The sequence below is a fragment of the Cottoperca gobio genome, chromosome 22 (assembly GCF_900634415.1).
Source record: "Cottoperca gobio chromosome 22, fCotGob3.1, whole genome shotgun sequence".
Lineage (NCBI taxonomy): Eukaryota > Metazoa > Chordata > Actinopteri > Perciformes > Bovichtidae > Cottoperca > Cottoperca gobio.
In genome coordinates this window covers 17,532,481-17,541,190 of record NC_041376.1, presented here as the reverse complement: position 1 = coordinate 17,541,190, position 8,710 = coordinate 17,532,481, and the positions used below count along the sequence as shown (strand labels likewise).

General features: G+C 39.4%; 1 pseudogene; it reads left to right on the top strand.

Annotated features, from left to right (window-relative positions):
* Window positions 1-600: 600 nt before the first annotated feature.
* LOC115027738 (NXPE family member 3-like) lies at window positions 601-8,508 on the top strand (annotated as a pseudogene).
* The last annotated feature ends 202 nt before the right edge of the window (window positions 8,509-8,710 follow it).

Here is an 8,710-nt window from a genome sequence, read left to right as displayed (position 1 = left end):
TCCATCATCAAATGTATACATGCATACACAGCTATACAACTATATACATGAATAAGTGTCCAGTGTCCATGCCTCTGGTAGGAGACAGAGGGACACTAGCCCAGTGTCCATGGGACAGAGGGACACTAGCTGAGTGTCCATGCCTCTGGTAGGAGACAGAAGGACACTAGCCCAGTGTCCATGGGACAGAGGGACACTAGCTGAGTGTCCATGCCTCTGGTAGGAGACAGAAGGACACTAGCTGAGTGTCCATGCCTCTGGTAGGAGACAGAAGGACACTAGCTGAGTGTCCATGCCTCTGGTAGGAGACAGAAGGACACTAGCTGAGTGTCCATGCCTTTGCTAAATCACTATTATTTTTTGTTATGTCGTCCAACCACTGCTTCTTTGAGACAGCCTCTGCAGAGGGGCAGTACATCACTCCCTTGTCCTGGCTGTGTCCAGTCCCTGCTGTCCTAAACTGCCTGCATTTCTTGCAAGTGTTGTGCAGTACTTTGGGGGCCACTTAAAATCGTAGTTACTTGAATGAACCAAACGTTTTATGTAGTTGTTGACCATCTTTAAGATGGAATCAAATGTGGACGTGATGCTGGCTTTAATATGGTCCATGCGGGAGAGGATGTCCCTGCCGTACACGGACAGCAGCCAGCGACTAGTGGGGATGTGGACGGGCTCGTAGCAGACCACTGGGAAGAGGCTGGGCCGATCCACAAGGTCAGCACACTATCTTGGAGAGTTCAGCCGTTCCTCCCCTGAGCTGCTTCACCAGTCGTGCTGGACTGTTGGCGAGGGTCCAGTCCCAAAGCAGCTGAATGACACAGATGTCACAAGCATACCTGAAATACACATTTCCCTTTATTTATTTGTTTACAACAGGGACAGTGTGTAATAAATGTAGCGCACCAGACATAGCACAATGCTAATGTCCAGCTGTTTTCCCTGCTGGTTTAAACTGTTTACTGGTTGTATTGTTGTTGTACACGGCTGTGACCAGGAGGTGACAAAATAAGACACATGTGATATTATCATAGAGTGCACTTACATCATACTTGCAACTGTATTAAGAATACATTTGAAACATTTTAAGTTGTTTGATTTTATATATATATATATATATATATATATATATATATATATATATATATATATATATATATATATCAGTCTTCATATATATAGGTAAAAATACATTGTGACCCTGCAGCACATAAACACACACTCATTATAACGCCACCGTTATTAATATAAATCATGAGTTAAAGCAAGTAATATTAACGTTGTATATTTTTGCAACCTTGCAGCACATAATGACAATCTTAATATCTACGTGACAGTAGTTGTAGGATTAACGTCGGCACCGCTGGTCATAAACGGGTAGTAAGCTTAATAAAATGGTCATTAATACAACGCTTGTATAACTACATACTTGAATTACTGTGAATACTTGGACGTATTTACACATGGCTGTTTCCACTCATGAATATTTCCGTTAACGTTATTACATGCAGAAACGATAGCGATTGCTAACGATTGCTTGCTAACGTTATACCGACAGAAGTTGCCTATAACGTGATGGAATGACTTTGAGCGAGCGATGAATTGAAATATAAGTTTTACGACTGTTAAAGAAGAAAATAAAAACATTTGAATGTTGTTACTAATGGGTAGGAAAAAGCTGAAGAACTCGGAGCTTGAATGTCGAATCAAAACAGCAATCTCCTGATGTAATCTATATATTTATTTAACGCAATAAGTCAAACAAAGAAAATATTCTCAGCTGAGGACACATTTCGCGTCACCGTTTCCATAGACCGCATGGCTCAAAAAGCCCCATCGTTGCGGTCTCACGGCTCCGCTCCAGGTGTGTCCCGAGAGTCGGAAAACATGCGGCTACATAGAAGGAGTAGGCGTTGACCTTCCCAGTTTGGTGCCTACACGCTCCTCCGTCAGCAGTCAGGAATGTAAGAAAGTAATGGTTTGTTGACCTGTTCTCTTAAAGGGGAAGTGTCCCCTATTATGTTTGTAATACTCTCAGTGCAGAAAATACATAATTGCAGAGAAACATATTCGTAGTGTAGATATATATATATATTGATTGAGGTAAACAAATACATATGATAGTCTTTCCAATGTGGATTAATTTACCTGACATTACTTACTTGACCAGAGCGGAGGCAGCGGGAGGGGGTAGAAGCTACGCCTGAAGTAGTTCAGATAGATAGGTGGGGGCAAGTTTGTGGAGGGCTTTGTAGGTGAGCAGGATGTTTTTGTAGTTGGTCCGAAATTGAACAGGTGTGGGGTTGGTGTGTTCAGAGGATTTGGTGCGGGTAGTGAGTGAGTTTTTATTTGAAGTCAGTTGAGCAGTTTTATGGGAAGGCCAGAGAGAACAGAATTGCAGTAGTCGATCCGGGATGTAACGTGTGTGTGGACCAAGACTTCTGTACTGGATTGGGACGGGGACGGCCGTAGTCTGAAGATATTGTGCAGGTGGGGAAAAAAGCAGTGTCGGTGATATTCTTTATGTGGGTGCAAAGGAGAGGGTGCTGTCCAGAGTGACACCAAGACTCTTGACTTGACTGGAGAGCGGTACGGAGAAGTACTGCACCTGCAACGTCTTTACAGAATATGCACTATATGCAGGCTTTGTTGCTTTAAATACACCAATAGCCTCAGCAAAGTGACCTGTTACAACCTAAATTAAATAAAAGGTTTTCTGTGTTCTACATGTTGCTGCACAAGATAATATATGTTCTTCTCCGTAGTACACTTCTGATCCATAGGGGCACCCAAAAAGAAGGAAGATGTTTTTTATTATTATTGTGTAATACTATATATGTGTGTGTGTGTGTGTGTGTATGTATGTATGTATGTATGTATGTACGTATATATATATATATATATATATATATATATATATATATATATATATATATATATATATATAAATATATATATATATATATATATATATATAAATATATATATATATAAATATATATATATATATATATATATATATATATACACACACATATATATATATATATATATACACATATATATATATATATATATATATATATATATATATATATTGTTTTGTAGTGTTAAAGCTATAATAGAAAAATCTACACATTTACTTGCTTCCGTATATTTTTGAAATACTACACAGTGCATGGTCAAGTCATGAACGTGACTTTTTACATAACCTGAAACCCCACAAAATAATGTCATAAAAACTGTATATTTTGCATTGGAACTAAATCTATGTTACTACTGTAGGTAGTAAGCGGTTTAGCCGTTCATGCTAAAATAAGCAGATGACAATAGAGCAGACAAACGGGAAAAAACAGTGTTTCCCCTACCATTGTCTTCTGCCAACGGAGCCATAGCCATAAAGCTATGTTGTTGTGTGAGTGTAAGAACACAATGATTGGTAGTGGAAGTGGCTGCAATGTAAAGGGCACCAGCTAAAACCTTTGCTAGTGCTGGTGTCTGCCAATATATGCTTTAAAATACACGTTAAAGCTTTTCTCAAGCTAGAAGTGTTGAGTCAAGATGATTCATTTTGTAGTGTTGATGTAAGCCTTAAGTTAATTGTGTTATAACCAATGTAATTCAAGCCATGTTTTAATTTATATTTTGTTTACATGTTTTGAGTAAGTCTCAAGTTTAGTCAGTCTGCTTTAAAATTGATTGTGAGAGGAATGTTAAGATAGAAAGAAAGAATGTGACAGCGTTTTGCTCTCTCTTGCCACCAAACAGGAACAACCGGAGTTCAACAACATAGGCCAGTATCCAGCTTCTGTGCACCAGAACACAACTCTGAATGAAGCTGAGCTCTGACTTTGAATCATAATCTGACTATCATGAAGGTCAGAGTTTGTCCAAAAAAAAAATCCTTCTTGGCCTTAATCCTCTCTCTGGTTGGGGCTGTCATAATCTTTGTGCTCCGTAACAAGGAGGTCATGGAGGAGATGGAGGTGAGAACATGATTTTAGGGTGGGGGGCAGTAGCTCAGTCTGTAGGGCCTTGGCTTTGGAACCGGAGGGTTGTCGATTTAAGTCCCCGAAAGGACCAAGTACGGAGTGTGGACTGGTACTTGGAAAGGGTTCAAATTCAGGATATTGCTTTAAATTTATTTTTTTGCTTTTTAGTGTAAATGTTTGACTCATCTTTGTCACCATGTCTCTCTAGACTCACTGGCATATTCAGCAGAAAGTGAGCTCCCCCAACATCGTATCGACAGTTTCCACTGACCCTGACATGCATCACAGCTTCTGCACCTTCCAGCCACTGCCCCCTAAGGAGGCTCTGGAGGATCACGTCCTACTAGACTCCATTGCTTGGCCTGAAATTCCACCTTTGCCAGCTTCTATTTCCATAGAGCACACCAGTGATCCAGCTCACAGCACCTTCACCATTCTCCCAAGGAGGGGAGGAGGAAAGTGGCAAGTAGGGGATCAGCTGGAGGTTATGATAGAAATGTCTGACTTCCAGGGCCGTCCCAAGACGTCTCCGGGAGACTTCCTACTTGCGCGGCTGCACAACCAGAAGCTTGGTGCAGGTGTGGCTGGGAAAGTGGTGGATCATCTCAATGGGAGCTACTCTGCTGTATTCTCTTTACTCTGGGAAGGAGAGGCACAGGTCGAGGTAATAATACAAACTATCATCCTAAATGTAATGTTACTGTACTGTAGGTGTTTGATCTGTCTTCTAACCAATTGTTTGTGAAGCCCCGCCTCCCTTAGTTACTGCTTCTTGTAATGACAACTCAAAATTCTTAGTCCTTCTAGAAACAGTGGAACTTTTTCCTTTCAGACTAAAGCAGGGTCAAGTTACCCTAAGAAAAAGTAACATCAGCTCCATGAGTTGGGATAACTTTGTGTTGTTGTCAGCTGAATTGTTTTAAATTGAGACGCCTTTTAAATATGAGTCTTAAAGCCAGGGTAGGAAGTTTTCACATGTAGAAATGATATTTCGACGAGTCAAAAGAGATTTACATTAATTTGATTAAAGATATAATTAATTCCTTTTTCACCAGTAAGAATAATGACTGCAGTACATCATTACGCATCTACAATTGAAAAAAGATTTTCACTAATGTTAATGTAATTTCCCACAAATATTATTCGGAAATTAACATATTCATTTTGGATATGTGCGTATGTCATTGAAGATACAATGATTGATTTCCCTTTTTATATATATCTAAAACTCAATTCTGAAATTCAGATATCTAAAATGCAATTCTATATATGTGTAATTACACTTTTGCTAATTACAATTCCAAGACAACAAATCAAAAATATAAATTTGACGAGTCAGAATTTAATGTAACACATCTAGAAATTTGCAATATAAGAACAATTGTACATTTCTACAATAAAGGTTGCCACTAGTGAGGTTTGAGTTGTAGATATCATTAATTAGAATTGCAAGCAGTCAAAATTACATGATGGACATGTCTACTTGGAATTATAACACGTCAAAATTGAGAAATAGTTATCTTTAATTGAGTTTAAATAGAAGTCAATGGTAAAAGTTAATTAAATGTAATTAAGTTATACTAGAAAAACATTTATTGTTGAATCAACATTTTGTCTAGTGAGGAACAAATTCTAGATATCTATAATTAGAATTGGAATTATATTTAGTTTATATAAGCTGTTGACATCTACAATTGCTATTAGCGCAGTATTCACTTACCACTAGTTCTCTTTCCAATCAGGTGACACTGGTTCACCCTGGTGAGGCTATCGCAGTGCTGATAAGGCTGAACAGGGAAGAGCCTGACAGGATGAAATTCAAGAGCATCTTCCGCTCAGGCTCACGATCTGAAACTACCATCTGTAACATCTGCCTACCGCCAACGCAGCAGTCACTGTGCAACTTCACTGACCTTCGTACAGGCGAGTCTTGGTTCTGCTACAAGCCACAGAATCTGAGCTGTGATACCAAGGATCGTCCACGACAGGATTTTCAGCCAATATATCGTAAATATGATCAAACCCAAGGAGGATATGCTCTTTAAAAGGTGAGGGGACAAGGAGATCAGATGGCAACCTCCCAGTCTGAAAAATGTGAAGCCAATGCAAAAGTGCCTGAAACTTGTATTCTCTTTAATATCCAGCAGGGGGCGACTCCACTGTTTGCACAAAGAATTCAGATTGTATAGAAGTCTATGAGAAAATGACTCTAGTTTGGATTCTAATGGCTTGTGACTGACAGGGGTCCTAAAAATTGTTAAAATATTAGGTAATCATTTTTTCAATAGAAAATGATGAAGCTAAAATCAAGAGATTATTTTATTTACAATATACTGTTTTTCTGCAAAAAAAGTAAACATCCAGAGAGCCTATATCATACTTTGTTGTCTTTTCAGAAAAAGATCATTTTCCACTTTTGCTCAAAGAAGTTATAAACATAACATCATTTGACTTAAAGTTTATGAGTGTTAGCAATGTGTGGCCTATTTACACCCAGTGGACATTGACCAACATTAAAATGCATTTGGAGTTGTGTTAATGTGAAATTCCCAAAAGTCATATTTTAGCTGTAGTTTGGTCTTTACCAACAAATATCTGAGCTTGTTGCACACTTTGTCTGTCTACTGACTAGCATCAGGTAATGCACAATTGGTTAATCAGAGCTTTCTTTAATACAAACAAAACAGATGCATCTAATAAAATATGTTGATGAGACTCAACCAAAATAGTTAAGTAAAAGCAAGACAATGAGCTAAAAGAGGCTACAAAATTCTGTAGAGCTTAGAGGAACTGCAAACTTGAATATTAATTATCTGTGGCTTCATGGAACGACACCTTGCACGTCAGTCATTGGACCCATTGTGTATTTTGCAGATTTACAGTGTGTCTGTGTGTGTGTGTGTGTGTGTGTGTGTGTGTGTCTATTCAGTGGTGTCAACATGAAAGTCTTCATTGGAGCTTCAGGACCTGACAAGGTCACCGTGTTGCCAAAAATGAAAGGTAAAGCATGATTTTTACTACTGCCACCACTGAGTGTTAATAATATGAATTCAAAACTAAATGTGCTACAGACAATAAGAATTGAACAGAACATAAAACATTGGAAAGAACTTACCAATTTCTTGTGGGTAGTGTTCTCCTGCAGATAGATGTTTTATACCCAATTTTAGAAGAGAGCATGGAGCACTAGACTCCATGCTCATGAACGTGGCACCAACTGTTAGCAGTGTATCTAGTCTCTTGGGAGTAAAGACAGCCCATAATATGTTCATACAATCACTTAATACCAGCTGTTATTCCCCCCCATAAAAGAGAAGCTGCAACTGCTTACTTGATTTTAGCCTGAAAGCTGGTTTGTTTCTCAGAACTGTGTGGAGGGAGAGTTTGTATGTACCAGTGAATAAAATGCCTTTAATTTGCCTGTTGCCATGGTGAATCGTTGATTCAGAACTCCATTGATGGTGGCTTTTTATGTTCAGGTTCAGCCTACTCAGAGTTGATTGAACTAACTTTGTTCAGGGTGTTCTGGAACCGGAAACTACGTTTTTTATTTGTGAAACATTTATAAAGATTGACTTATTTTGCAGTAACAAATTGACTTGAGGTTGAGTGTCACAGATTATGCAATTTAGGACGGGACTTTTTTTCTCTCTCCTATTTTCATGGGATTTGTTGACTAACACTCAGATCAACCAGAGGTGAAGAGCATCAGTGTGACATCTGGACCCTCTGGCTATTACTACCAGAGTATGTGGCGAGCACTAGGTAGCACTACAGTTCGCCAAATGAACATGTCTGCGACCAGTCAGTGTCTGAAACGCAAGGTGGTCCACCTATATGGAGACTCCACCATCAGGCAGTGGTTTGAATTCTTCATGAAAACCCTACCAGGTAGCTGATTCACATCATTTCTGGCAACTGTGTGATTTTGTATAGACATCTGATCCTACTGTAATACTTTTAGATCTTAAGCAGTTCGACCTTCATGTAGGAAAGGAAGTTGGACCCTTTATGGCCGTGGACCATGCAAACAACATCCTGCTAAAGTTCCGCTTCCACGGTCCTCCCATCATTTTGATCAATGTCCCATCCAGCGAGCTGCGCTACATTACCAATGAACTAGATGAATTAACTGGAGGAGCCAACGCTGTCGTAGTTATTGGCGTCTGGGCTCACTTCACCTGTTTCCCAATGGAGGTCTACATCCGGAGGCTGCTGAGCATCCGCAGGGCGGTGGTGCGGCTGCTTGACAGAGCTCCACGTACAACGGTCATCATCCGGACCGGGAACCCCAGATCTTTGACACTTTATTATTCGCTAATCCATAGTGACTGGTACTCAATGCAGCGTAATAAGGTGCTCAGAGATGTGTTCAAAGGACTGAATGTTCATTGGATTGATGCCTGGGAGATGGTCCTTGCTCACCACCTGCCACACGACCTCCACCCGACCGACTCCCATTATTAGTAATATGATTGACGTTCTCTTGTCCCACATTTGCCCCAAAAGGGATGGCTAGATGTGTAAATCTATACAAATTAGGAATGCAGTGATTCAATGATAATTTACAACTCCCATTGATGATGTTGACACCATTTTAATTGAATCAATGTGTTAAACATGACAAGACAACACTTGAAAATGGTTAAAGTCTAGAAAAATGTTCTGTCCTACCAAATGTTTTTAAATATATATTCTGCTCATCATTTTTACTCTAGCAC